The sequence below is a fragment of the Mauremys reevesii genome, linkage group 14, assembly GCF_016161935.1.
Source record: "Mauremys reevesii isolate NIE-2019 linkage group 14, ASM1616193v1, whole genome shotgun sequence".
NCBI lineage: Eukaryota > Metazoa > Chordata > Testudines > Geoemydidae > Mauremys > Mauremys reevesii.
Genome location: NC_052636.1, coordinates 24,187,420 through 24,201,746, shown reverse-complemented (window position 1 = coordinate 24,201,746; position 14,327 = coordinate 24,187,420). Strand labels below are relative to the sequence as shown.

Here is a 14,327-nt window from a genome sequence, read left to right as displayed (position 1 = left end):
CGGCTCCATCTGTCTGTCCCCACAACCCCCCCAGCTGTGTCCGTCTGTCTGTCCTCACTAACCCCCTGGCTGTGTCCTGGTGTGTGTCTGTCCCACAACCCCCTGGCTGTGTCTGGCTGGCTGCCCCCACCACCCCCGGCTGTGTCTGTTTGTCCCCACCAAACCCCCCTCCCCGGCTGTGTCCATGTGTCTGGCTGCCCCCACAGCTCCCCGGCTGAGTCTGTCCGATAGGGACAGACCATGCTGCTGCTCGGCTCAGGGCTCAGACGCTGCCGGTGGCTCGCTCCCCCTCCCTGCTGTGGAGGCGCAGCCAGGCAGCTCCGGCACCGCCCCCGGCAGCTCCCATTGGCTGGGGTTCCCGGCCAATGGGCTGTGAGCCCAGTCGGGGCTGGGGCCTCTCCCAGGAGCTGCCGCTGCAGTGAGAGTGCCCGGCATGGCAGCGCGGGGACCCCTGAAAGCACAGGGCCTGGGGCCCAAACATTGCTGGAGCTGGGCCCACCTTTAGGATTATTGGTGGGGCCTGGGCTCCACGGGCCCATAGAACTCGCCACCCATGGATATGGCATCCTTCCACCTCCCTTCCACGGGACCAATGCCTGCCTTAAGACACACAGAAAACAATCTTTATTGCCATAGACTTTCACTCTTTCTTTGCTTTAACCCCTAGGAATGTACCTGTTGGACAATCAAAGGAGTTGCTCCATTCCTATGGATCCCAAATCAGAATTCAACATATATATTTTATACTAATAACATTTTATCAAAGTATTAATGAAATGTTAACTTGCTAACTTGAGACCATGGGTGGAGACATTATCTAATCTGTTAATCATTGGCTAATGTGCTATCTTGTCTTGCTGCAAAACCTGTCCTGGGGTGTGGAACTGCCTACCCCGTCACTTTCCCCCGCCCATGGAAAATCTATATATTCTATTATAATTAATTAATTAACAGAGTCTCTGAGCCTAATAAGCCCACTCCGCCAGCACTGTGTGTAATAAACTCCTATTCTTGACCTCTACACAGTGTAGATTTGTGTCCTTCACAGACACCTGCTGAATAAAGAGGAGATTCAGCATCCAGCTTGGCTGAATGTGTCTCCTCTCCCCACAGCTTGGTGATCTTTTGAGGAAATGGAGAAGACTGCCTTTGCCTAGCTGTACATCGCTTGCAAAAGAAACAGGTCTTTTTGGTGACAAGTGTTGAAAGGAGCCATTAGACAAATGTGGAGACAGGAAAAATGCCCCCCAATTCAACTGGCATCTGTGGATGCTGAAGCCACACCACAGAGCGCTAAACACTATATGAGAATGGCTGGTGTCAGCAGAGTCTCTACCAAAGCCTTTTCCCACCAGCAGGGGCCTCTCTGTGCACAGAACTCCTGGTAGCGTGATGGCTGCAGGCAGTGGAGAACTCCATTTTGGCATCTCTTTTGTGGTGAACATCTGCAGTGGCTATTAAAAGGTCTCTAGACAGTGATCTTTGGGAAGAGCTGGCTGAAGAACCTTCCTACTAACCAGGAGAGCCTGGCTTGGCCTGCCAGTTCTTCCTTGCTGAACCTAGTATGTCTGTTGGCTCCTTTTTTTGTAGCTCTTTTCAGAAAAAGAAAAGATCTGTCAGCAGAATCCTTCTAAGTGCTTGTTCAAGACAGAGAGAGCCTTCCTTGCAGCTGAGTCTTGGTGCCATGGGGCATGCCTCACTGCAGCACCTCCTGCTGACCATCCTAGCAATTAGCTCTGGTTCACCGGTGCGCCTTCATCTAGTAGCGTCTGGCCACCATCTGTTCTATCATTAGGACCCATGTTGCTCTCAGGACTTCAGTGTCCTCTTATGGACACAGCCCTCTGGCTGTGCCCCACTCAGTTCTCTCCCCGCTGCTGTGAGGGGGGATGTCCTCTACCCAGGCACTTGCCTCAGTGGCCAGCTGCAGTTCAGGGTGTAGCCACCTGTGTCAGTGGCTACTGAGGCAAAAGGTGTGAACCTCCAACCCTGCCATGTGTTTCCCTGGACCATTTCCCAACAGACCTAGAACCTTCCTCCACCTTTATATAGGGCCTTAGTCTGGCAGTAGTCAGCCAGGAGGTCGCTCATGCACCCATTACCCCAGCACTACTCTGATCATGGTGCCCTCCCTGCTCCTTCCTTCCTTCATAGCAGCCAACCCTCCCTCCTCAAACTCCAAGGAGTGACTAACTCTTGCTGTGCTGAGCAGCTCTTTATATATGGGCTGCTCCAGCAAGCCTTCTCCTGATTGGCTCTCCCAATAAGCCCTTTCTTGATAGGCTGGGTTCTGCACAGCCTCTTCAAGGCTGCCTTAATCTTTCTCCTGCTTGTTTGGGGGCAGACAGCCCACCACACGTGGAAAGTGGCAAATGAGAAGTCTGGAGCTGAAGGAAAGGTTACCATGACTCAGAACTGAGCCGAGGTTGCTGCAACTGAAACACAGATCACTAACCATTATATGATCACAGTGACTGGTGGGAGAGGCACATGTTAGAAGCCCTCTGTCTACTCAGCTGTGGCTTTCTGTGCACAGAGAGCCAGACACCTCAAGGTCTGCAAGTCTTGAGGGAAATGGGGAACGTCTGTACTTTAGAATTTGCAGGTGTTGACTTGAACCATCAAATGAAACAGTTGCAAATACTTTCATCTGGCAGGCGCCATGGCTTAGCTGGCTAAAGCACCTGTCTAGTAAACAGGAGATCCTGGGTTCAACTCCCAGTGGTGCCTTGGTGTATGGCTTTTGTCTCCTCTGCTCACATTTTCCTGTGTCTTCCTAGGAAACAGAAGAGGCCTCCCTTGGTATCCAAGTCATTGCTTGCTAAGGAAAAGGCTTCTTTGGAGAGAAGCATTGGAAACAATCAAATCACAAACCTGGAGTTGATGAAAACGCTGCTATGACTGGCATTGGCATGGCGGTTGCTTCAACTGCAATTGCTGCAACACGAGAGCCTGCGCCACACATCCTTGTGATTCCCTGGAGATGTTCACACACAGGTGTCATGTCACCTTCCTTTTGAATGTCATTGATGAAAAATGGAGCGGTTGGGAGAAAAGTCCCAGAGAGTCGCACCGTGGCTAAGCTGGGTGACTCACCTGCCAGGGAAAGTGGAGTTAGGGATGCAGCTCCCAGTAGTGCCTTAACAAATGTGTCTGCTCTTCCCACCTTTTGGTGAATCTTTTGCAGAAACAGAGAAGACTGCCTCTGCCTTGCAATGCAAATGCTTCCAAAAGAAACCAGTTGTTTTTTCTGACAAGTGTCAGAAGTAGGCACATAAGAAATGTGGAGACAAGGAAAAGGTCATCGTAACTCAACATGCATCCATGGCTCTTGAGGCCAGAATGCAGAGCACTAAGCACTGTACGACCACAGCAAAATCTAAACTTTACACCTTATTACACTAGGCAGTAGTTAGGTCAAGCAATTTTCTCATCCTACTGGATGTTACCCTCCTTAATACATAGAATTCCCCCTAAAACCTGGATTACTGTCCTCAGATGACCTTCATTTTCTCAGGATTCCTGCTGCTTCCAGCATAGGTGGGGGAGAAGAAAGGCAAAAACATGATGCCCCAGTCTCCTATTTTATATCCTTAGTTCAAGTGTCTAGAAGACACTTGCTCAGACGTGTCCGGGTGGGCTCTGCTGAGTCACTAGGTTGGGGAATCTTCCTGGTGTGGTCTTGTGCAACTGAGTCATAGACTTCAGCAGTCCCCACAGTGTTGTGTTTGGGCATCTGTCACTGAATTGGAAATCCCTTAATTACAATTCCTCTGCTGATTCATGGCTGTTGAACACCCTCCTCGGCAGGGGTCACTAGCAAAATTTTAGCCTATTTCAGTAACAACCATACAGCAAAATGCATAACTTCACACACCCTCATGCTATACATATTTGGACAGAATAACCGATTTCAGCAGATCATGACTTTTCATACGATAACTTACATGGAATGGTTGGTAGGACATATCACAGCCATATATGAATGATGACTATGTGAGCTACAGGGAGCTATTTTGAAGTACATCATGTCACAAAAGCCTCTAGAGACTGGCCTTTGGGGAGAGCTGGCTGAAGAGCCTTCTGAGTAACTGAGAGATCCAGGCTTGGCCCTGCCAGTTTGTGCTTGCGAACTAAACTTGTCCGTTGGGCTCCCTTTTTTGTGTCTCTTTCACAGAAACAGAGCAGACGTTCTTGGCCAATCCTTGAAAGTGCTTGTTCAAGACACAGAGAGCCTCTGTGCTGGGGCAGGGGTAGGGGTGCAGGAGGTGGTCGGGGGTGGAGGTGCTTACCTCGGGCAGCACAGCTCCCAAAGTGACTGGCACACACTCCCCTCCGGCAGTGGCTCCTAGGCAGTGGGATACGGGGGCGGGTCAGCTGTGGCGTTTGCACTCAGGGCTGCAGGGATATGCTGGCCACTTCCAGGAGCAGTGTGGCAGGGAGGGAGGGGGCAGAGTGGGCAGGGAGCCTCCTTAGCGCTGCTGGCACATCTCCGTGTGTCCCTTGGGGAGGCATCAGGTCTCTGTGGGCTGCCTGGGCAGGGGCAGGGGCCGAGGGGGCTCGGCCACCCCTTTGCCTCCTCTCTCCAGGCTCCCAGCCCATCTTGCCGGCCGACAGGGATTTTAGGGTACAGCAGCGCAGGGAGCAGGAAGGGCGAACCACAGCAGCTGCCTCCCCCACATGCAGGAAAATGGCTTGACCTGCTGGCCCCACGGACTAAGGCACCAGGCCTCCAGCTTGCCCCATTCGACCCAATGGGTTGATCTTGTGGCCAGAATTATTTGCAGTCGGGATTTCCCCCAACAGTGCCCCACAGGGGTCCAGGGTCAGCTCCAGCACAGGCCACACAGGAAGGCTTAATGCTCGAGCTGCAGCACATGCTGGGCAGGCTTAAGGCCGGGCTCCCCATGGCAGGAGAGAAGAAGAAGACTGGGCCCCTGGAGGGGCAGGCTGGGGCTTCCTGGATCCCATTTGCTCACAACCAGCGCCCTGCCCCCACTCCCATGTCATTAATGGTGCCCCCAGGTCAGCCAGAATGGAGCAGCGGTTTTCACTCCACCAAGTCCACTTATGGCTTACAGGGAACTCCCAGACCCACCACAGCCCACCATGTCGGCCAGAAAGGAGCCCACTCAGCCTCGCCATTGCTGCTTTTCCTTCCCCCCGTGCTTACTTTCTGCCCTGCCTTTCTCAGCTCGACTTTCCTCTTTTCCCCCATTCCTGCCTCACTTCCTCCTTTGGCAAGTCACGCAGAGGAGGCCAGCAGGAAGAGCCGGCCTCCACCGGCCAACCTCCAACAGCAGAGGAGGCCAAGCCACAAGCCTCCAAAAGGTGACACGCCGCACTCCTCTAGGTTCTCCAGCCTGACGCCAAGGTGCTTTCTCCACTGCTGTCAGCACCCTCTGTCATGCAGGGGTTGGAGTTATCCCAGGGACAGGCCAATAGGAGAAGGAAGAGCGTCTTCCTGAACAGCAAGGGGATCTGGCAAAAGGAAGCCAGCATGTTTCTGAACCAGGGACCTTTTGCATGTTAAGCAAATGCAATAACCACTGCACTACAGAAACTCCATCTGCTTGGTTGTTGCTCACCCTGGCACAGACCGATGGACAAACCTGGAGAAAGTGGTGGCAGCCCTTTGCTGGGTCAGCTTGCAGAGCAGAGGACTGGAGCGGGCACTCAGGAAGTCATCCTTACGTCGCCCTTGTGACTCCAGCTTGAGGGAGAGCTTCTTTTTCTTCCCCTTGCTGACAAAGAGCAAGAGAAGAATGAAAGGTCAGGTGGGCCAGCTCGGTGCAGAAGCCCATGCTGCCTTTTCCTGCTGCATAGCCTGAAATGAGGGACTCGTGGCAGTTGGGAACTGCTGCACTTTCAGAAAACATCCCACCCGTGCACAAAGGGGGATAGAAGAGCCTGTTAGTCTAGCACGCTCCCAACTGCACTACTTCAGCAGCTGCTTGGTTTCTTTTTGGCCTATTACTTTTCTGTCTGGGATGTTGTTGTCAGCTGTGGCACAGAAAAAGGACGTCATTGTGAGCGGCCCATGAAGACAAGATTCACTTTTGCCTTCCTTGCTCGGCTTTACTTGCTTCCTCGCCCTATTCCTGCCTTAGTTCTTGTGTTACCTGAAGGCGACGGGGGGCCAGCAGTACCAGGAGGAAGTTGGGCAGCTAGACCCTGGTGGCAAAAGTCCTGCCACCACTTGCCACCCCACTGTCTTCTCCCAGCGTCACATATTGGCCACCAGGGACTTGGTGCCCAGCAGCGCAACGGAAGGCAGTGGACAGAGCCACCCTCGCCTTGAAGCTCCAGCTCATTAAACCACATCTTCAGTCGCTGATGGCCAATGAGAGACTGACATCGCTTGCTATTTTAGCACTTGGAAATGCCATTGGTCAGTCATTGGATCTCTGTAATGCTGTTACAGAACAAATGAACATAGAATCTCATGTGACATTCTATACCTTTGGGGGAGCAGCTGTAACCCCCATAATCCTCATTTTCATATCATCGTGATCTTACATATAGAGCATGACTTGTAAGGTATCAGGGAAAGGATATGATCTGCTGAAAGTCATTTCTCTACCCATAGATGTAGACCATTCGTGCATATGAAGTTATGAGAATTGTGCAGTGTGGTTGTCACTGTGCTGCAAGGTGGGGGAGTCAGCCAAATATTAGCTCCCCAGTGGCACCAGCAAGGAAAGTAACCAACACCCGGACAGGGTGTCAAACAACCCATCGACAGCCATTGTCCAGCAAGGGAGCTACAATGCAATGATTCACCTGCATGAGGACACCCCAGGGGAATTGCTCAGACTTGCTTGGAGAGACGCAGTGATGCTCACCTGACTCTGAAGGGGGGGGGGGGAGCCATGAGGGAAGAAAGGACATGATAAAAGGAGAGACATTTGCCAGGCTTTATCTCTCTCTGCCACCTGCGTCTACAGACACCCCCACACCAAGCAACTGAAGCGCTGATGAAAGGGGAGAGCCTGGCTGAAAAGCCACCAGCCAGCCTGTGGTGAGAAGCATCTGAGTTTGTAAGGGTACTGAAAGGGTTAAGATCAGCTTAGAATTAAAAGCAATGAGGAGTCCGTTGGCACTTTAAGGACTAACAGATTTATTTGGGCATAAGCGTTCGTGGGTAAAAAGCCCACTTCTTCAGATGCATGGAGTGAAAATTGCAGATAGAGGCATAAATATAGATTGGAACATGAAGTGACGGGAGTTACCGTACAAGGGGAGAACCAGTGTTGAAGGCTAATTCAGTCAGGGTGGATGTGGTCCTCTCCCCATAATTGATGGGGAGGTGTCAATACCAAGAGAGGGAAAATTGCTTTTGTCGTGAGCCAGCTACTCCCAGTCCTTATTCAAGCTCAAATTAATGGAGTTAAGTTTGCAAATCAATTGTAACTCTGCAATTTCTCTTTGAAGTCTGTTTTTGAAGGTTTTTTGAATGGCTACTTTGAATTATTGGGTGTGAATGTGTAAAGGTGCTATTGACTATACAAGGTCCATATGGTCTTGTGATTTGGATTCCTGGTTTTCACCCAGGCAGCCTGGGTTCCATTCCCATTGTGGGAACAATGCAGAGCTTTTGCTCAGAGGGGAGGCAGGAAATGAAAGGAATGGGAAGGGATCCTGCCAGCAGGGGAGTTGGACAGTGTTGGGAGGGGACCCCAGAAGTGGGGGTGGGGCAGTGGTCTGGGGGGAGATGAGGGAAGGATCCCAGCTCTGTGGGAAGTTGACATTCTGGAGAGCACAGGCCTGGCATTGTTGGGAATGGAATGTGAAATGCTGAGATTGTTTAGGCTTCTGGGACGAGCCGATTACGCTGGAAACTGTGTGTAAAGGGCTGGCCTTGAGCGGCCAGCTAATTGTAAATAGGATGATAAGTCAAACAGGTGTTAGGATGATAATTACCCTATGGGGTTACAGCTGCGGCTGTGTAAATTTAATTAACCAATTAGCAATTGTTTGATTGCTTGCTATAATGGTATATAAGAGCATGCTGGAAATGAATAAAGAACTCTCTGTTTTATCATCACATGGGTTGTCAGACTCTGTCCATGCTCTCCTGCGATGCAACAAATGGTGACCCCGACGTGATTCGTATCGAATGAGGATAGTGTTGGTGGCCTGAACTGAAAAGAAGAAAAGGAGGCGCACCTGAGCTCAGTGTCGAGCGGCTGGGAGCCGCAGGGCGTCCGAAAAGAGGGGCGCACCTGAGCTCAGTGTCGAGCGGCGGCCGCAGGGCGTCCGAAAAGAAGGGCGCACCTGAGTCTCAGTGTCGAGCGGCTAGGAGCCGCAGGGCGTCCTAAAAGAGGGGCGCACCTGAGCTCAGTGTCGAGCGGCAAGCCGCAGGGCGTCTGAAAAGGGAGGCACACCCCAGCCCAGAGGTGAGCAGCTAACATGGGAACCGCTGCATCAGCGGAAGAAAGGACGGTGCATGAATATTTGATGCGCATCGCGGAGCGGCAGGGAGAGAAGCTCCCCTCTAATACGTTATCCTGTCTGCTGCGGTGGGGACGGAGAAGGGGACTTTCTGTTCAACCAAGTACAATTTTTGATAAAACTGTTTGGGAGCGGCTAGGCTCCGAGCTTTGGAAGTCGGTGGCTCAGGGCGATAAGGAGGCCTTCTCCCTGAGTCCAGTATGGAATAAGGCGAAGGAGATAGTAGAAACTCTCGCGGCCGAGGCAGGAGTGCAGGCGGCCCTTTCTGAGCTTTGCCGCCCAATGCCCGGAATGCCTTCTGTGTTGCCGGTTGGAGCCAGAGAGTTTTTCGGTGGTGAGGACACGGTGATACCTTTGGCTTCCGACCCTTCCCATGGATGATGTTGCCCTGCTACGGCCCCACTACCCTCCAATGTGGCTATCGGCCCCGACATGATTGATCCTGCTACGGTCCCGTTACCCCCCGATACGCCCGAGCCTATGGAGACAGCCTTGCCGTATGCACCCCCTCCAAAGCCATGCCGTGTCCACGGGGCCTGGGGGTGCCACGATTGCGGGGGGACAGAGGAGGCTCGGGTGGAACATGTGCCATCGAACCCATATCCCGATTTGACTACGTTTACTCAGTCTGATGCCTTCTATAAGGAGATGGAGCGCCAGGGTCGACAGCTGCAGCATATATGTGACAAGTTGGACCAATTGGAAGGTTTTCCACCTGGATCATCGCGATCGCATCTTCACAAGTGCTTTCATTCGACTCGCCCCCCCCGCCCCGCCTGGCCCCGGGGACCCTCCAACTGGGGACCCTCCGGATCCGGTACAGCGCTGGCATGGGGTTTTAAGAGAAGCCATCCTCGAAGGTCTAACACCTGAGGCCTTTCCGGTGATTACGCCAGACCCTCAACACCCTAATCATAGACGGTGGGCCCCTTTGGACTGGAAGTTGATCCGTGAGGCACAGAAATCGATCATGGCTTATGGACTAGATAATCCGTATGTACAGTCTATCATTGAACAGGTATTTGCTGGCCAAGCACTGTGTCCGTACGATGCGATTAAGCTAGCTGACATGCTTCTTACACCTACACAGAAACTGTTGTGGAAAGATGATTGGGCTAAGAGAGTTGACTTGGCTCTTGTTCGCAATTTGGATTTACCGGATGGTGATCCTCGGCGCGTGGCCACTGCTGATATGTTTTTGGGAGCCGGTCGCTTTGTTGACCCGCATTTGCAAGCTCGCCTTGAACCCCGGATCCTGCAGCAATCACAGGAACTAGCCTTGGCTGCCTTTAAAGCGGTGCCCCAGATGGGGAAGCCGACCCCTCCCTATGCTAAAATTATGCAAGGCCCATCGGAACCGTATTCCACCTTTTTGGATCGCCTTCGAGAGGCTATTGATAGATCTCCTAATCTGACGCCAGAGGCCAGAACTGCAGTTGGACTTGATCTTGCAACCCAGAATGCAAATCCCACTTGCCGCCGTATATTAGCCACCTTGCCCAAGACTGCAACCCTGATGGAAATGATTGAGGCATGTGGTAGGGCCGCTATGCTTGAGGAGACGGATAAGGCGGCAATTCATGCTAAGGCACAGGCCTCTGCACTGGCCGTGGCGTTACAACCCCTGCTTGGGCGACAGCGGGGGGCTAGAAGACCGACCCGGCCAGCCGGCCCCTGTTTTGGTTGCGGAAAACCTGGGCATTTCCGGCGGGACTTCCCTATGCAAAATGGGCAGCGGGCCTCTGATGTGTTACCTGAAGCTGCAACTGGCGCTTGCACATGATGTGATAAGTTTGGACATCGCGCCGCCGACTGTTGGGCGCGTTACAAGAAGGATGGAACACCACTGCCGGAACGGATCACGGAGCGCCTCGGAGGAGCGCGACACAAGTGCCTCCACCCGCCAACCCGGCTGCCTGGAACACCTCACCGGAGCAACCCGTGGCAGTGCCGGAGTGGATTTGGCCACAGCGACAGATGTAGTTTTACAGACTGACGAGGTTCAAGTTCTTCCTTCCAACACCGATGGTCCATTAGGATTTGGCCTGAGTGCCCTTTTGATTGGCCGTTCGTCAACATCGAAACAAGGTATTTTTGTTTTGCCTGGCCTTATTGATGCCGACTATACGGGGAATATTGGGATAATGTCCCCCTGTGACTATAACTGCTGGTACACGTCTTGCTCAATTAATACCTTTCAAGGGATGTGTGCCCCGATCGACCCCGATTGACCGTGGGTCTGGAGGGTTTGGATCCACTGGCCCTCCCCAAACTGCCTTTGCTATGGACATCACTTTGCGCAAGCCCACCCGAACCGCTCGGCTTCAGGGATCCGATGGGCGGCAGATCACTCAGGAAGCTTTTATTGGGGATGCAATGCAGAGTGGGGTAACTGAGGCACCTGTGACGACAGAGGTAGAAGATACTGTGTTTACCTTGGAATCAGCGCCCACTGAAGCGGTTGCAGCTGAGGCCCCCATGCAGAATGATGTAGGAGATGCGCCATCTAACCTAGTATCAGAATGCCCGGGGCAGTTGTACATGGGGCCCCTCTACAGAGCGACATGTGTCCTCAAGAACTGCCTGTGTGTGGAAAGGGAGACGAAGAGGAGCAAGAGAATTTAGCTGTGCAGCTGGCAGATACTGGCTCACCCATTTTTAGTACTGAAAGCTCTGGGGCTCAAAAAACATTTGTGCCTGTTACAACTGCAGCAATTGAAGAACAAATCATTGCAGAAACTGTAACATCTATGGAAACCTCAGCTGAAACTTTAAAGCCTTTAGAAGCAGTGCCTGGAAAACTATTTCCTGAACTAGTCCAAGATATTACCACTGCTCATTCGGGATTTGAGGCTGCAAACAGTAGGACTGAAGAAACTGCAACAGTGTCAGTATTAGAGATGACTGCTGCAATGGTGGATGGAATGACTGAGAAAGCAACAAGATGTACACACCCTGAGCCCCTGGAGGACAACTGTTTGTTAGCTGTGCCAGGATCCTTTTTGTTTGATCCTCCCTGAATGATTTAATTGATTGAGATAATTTTTGCTTTGCCTGAATGTATAGGATGATGTCCTGATAATTTCCCCCGTAGAACTTGAACCACGATGGTGGTGGAACAGAAGAAAAAACACTCACATCATTGATATTGCCAATGTCTAGAAATTCCTGACTAAAAGGGCATTGAGAACTGACCCTGGTAAAGAAGCAAAGAATTGCACACTGGCAGGAAAAAATTTTGGACTCCTGCTAAAAACTGTGGTATTGATTGGATTTTGGGGTTTATTTTACAGGCTGCACCCTGTGTTGTGGAATTTTTTTTAGCATGTATTGCCCTCCCTAATTGGATTGTAAATGATATTACCCCCCCCATTACTAACCCCTGTTTTTTAGAGCCTAATTGTTTTTTGTTTTTAAAGTTTGAGAAAACTCAGCCAAAAGGTTTGTTGAGTATTCTCAAAGGGGGGGGAGTTTATGGTGTTATTTAGGCATAAATCTAGGTAATTTGGGAGAATGGCTTTGAATTTATGTGACCCAAAATACCTTTATGTAAAGTGCTTTTGTTAGCCTTTAGTTGTTCACAGAAGATACCAGAAGGGTAGGGGCTAGTTAAGAAGTACACCCTCCTAGCTAAATTGATAGTGGGATAAGTTGGTGTCCATAAAAGGAACGGTTTAGCAAGAGGAAACATGGATCGGGCCCAGGCAGGCACGCAATAGATAGAGAACTTGAAGAGGAAAAAAGGATCGGGCCCAGGCGGCGGGCAACAGACAACAAGCTTGGAATACTGGTTGATAACCTTGAGGGTGTAGTTGATAGGAAAGGTAATTAACTACAAGCGAGTAATGTTAGGCAGAGTACAAAGTTAACTCTGTGGTTGCTGGAGGGAATAGCAGTTGAATTTTGTAAAGATGCTAAAGAGAAAAGTTTTTGGTGTTTTTGAAATGTTTGTAAATAAATTTAGGCAAAGAAATTAGTTTGCAATTGTTTGGTCATAAATAATTTTGTTGCATTAGTTGAAGATTGTATATTGTGTTATGTTATTGTAATTGTATTAGGCTAAGGGTATATAAGTGGTGATTTTTTTTGGGTTTAAAAGTAGAAGTTAATAGTAAGAACCCTTAAGCTGTGAATAGCTTTGAATTCAGAAGTAAGTCAGGATGCAATTGTATTACTGTAAATGATTTAATTGATGATGTAATTTTTCTTTTTTTTGCCTGATGGTACTAAGGGTATTTGTATATTGTATGTAATGATTGCTTGCCCAGTAGGGGTAGTTTTGTTTTGTTTTTTAGATATTAAGAAAATTGGTGTTAGCTGCATAGCATTTTATGTACCATGCATTTATTTATGGAGTTAAATTTATGTTATGTGTCTTATGTTTTGTTTTGTGGTGTTTGTTTGTTTTTCTGGCCAGAATTGTCTTTTGCGTTTTATGTGGTTTATGTTGTGTTTTTTCTAGGACCCCCCCCTCCCTCAGTGTCAGTTTGATCGCCTGACGTCTGAGGGATGATTTGGTAATAGAAGTTTGCCACAAGTTGGTGTGCTATAGAGAAGGGGGGAATCCTGTAGAATTTACACCATTTATTTGTTGTGCTTTGTTTTTGTTTGGTGTTGTTGGGGTTATGTTAAGAATTGCATGGTTATATAGGTTGGCTTTATAAAGTTTTAATTTTGGCTTGTGATAGATTGTGGTGTTATGCTGTTATAAGTTGGAAATGTTTTGCTTATGTTTTTATTCCTTTTTTCTTTCCCTCCTTTTTGATTTTGGGTAGAGGGGGGAGGTGTTGGGAATGGAATGTGAAATGTTGAGATTGTTTAGGCTTCTGGGACGAGCCGATTACGCTGGGAATTGTGTGTAAAGGGCTGGCCTTGAGCGGCCAGCTAATTGTAAATAGGATGATAAGTCAAACAGGTGTTAGGATGATAATTACGCTATGGGGTTACAGCTGCGGCTGTGTTAATTTTGTTAACCAATTAGCAACTGCTTGCTTGCCTGCTTCAAGAGTATAAAGATGTATGCTGGAGAGAAATAAATGACTTTGCTGCCAATCAAACTGACTGAAGAGCTTTGTTCATATACGCCTGCGATGCAACAGGCTCTGGCTGGGGCTGGGAATGATGGGTTTGGGGTGTGGGAGCGGCTCCGTGCTTGCGCACTGGGTTGGGGGGGGGGGGGTGAGGGCTCTGTCTGCGGCTGGGGGGTTTGGGGTGTTGGAGAGGCTCAGGGCTGGGGCAGAGGGTTAGGGTGCAGGGGGATGAGGGCTGTGTCTGGGATGGGGATAAAGTGTTTGGGGTGTGGGAGGGCTCAGGACTAGGGCAGAGGGTTGGGGTGCAGGGGTGTGTGAGGGCTCTATCTGGGGCTGGAGATGAGGGGTTTGTGGTGTTGGAGGGGGCTCAGGGCTGGGGCAGAAGGTTGGGGTGTGCGGGGGGATGAGGACTCTGGCTGGGACTGGGGATGGGAGGTTTGGGGTGTGGGAGGAGCTCAGGGCTGGGGCAGAGGGTTGGGGTGTGGGCGGGGGAATGAAGGCTCTGGCTGGGACTGGGGATGGGAGGTTTGGGGTGTGGGAGGGGCTCAGGGCTCGGGCAGAGGGTTGAGGATGTGGTGGGGGGGTGAAAGCTCTGACTGGGGGTGTGGGCTCTGGGGTGGGGCAGGGCTGGGGATGAGTTTGGGGTGCAGGCAGGCTGCTCCGGGACAAGGGCCAGAAAGGAGGACTCCCCCCAGCCCTTTCCCTGCTGGCAGCAGCAAGCTTTGGGGGAGGAACCCCTCATTCCCCCCCCCCCAGCAGCAGCACACTCACTCCCACCACTGTCACTGCAGGTGCTCCTAGGGCCCTTCTCAGGTCCAGGAATCTCCCTCGCCTCCCCCATTA

The 14,327-nt window shown here is 50.9% G+C and overlaps 1 non-coding gene across 1 annotated transcript; it reads left to right on the top strand.

Annotated features, from left to right (window-relative positions):
* Positions 1-2,656: 2,656 nt before the first annotated feature.
* On the top strand, positions 2,657-2,730 carry TRNAT-AGU. Its single transcript has one exon. It is a non-coding gene; the product is annotated as a tRNA-Thr (tRNA).
* Positions 2,731-14,327: the final 11,597 nt, after the last annotated feature.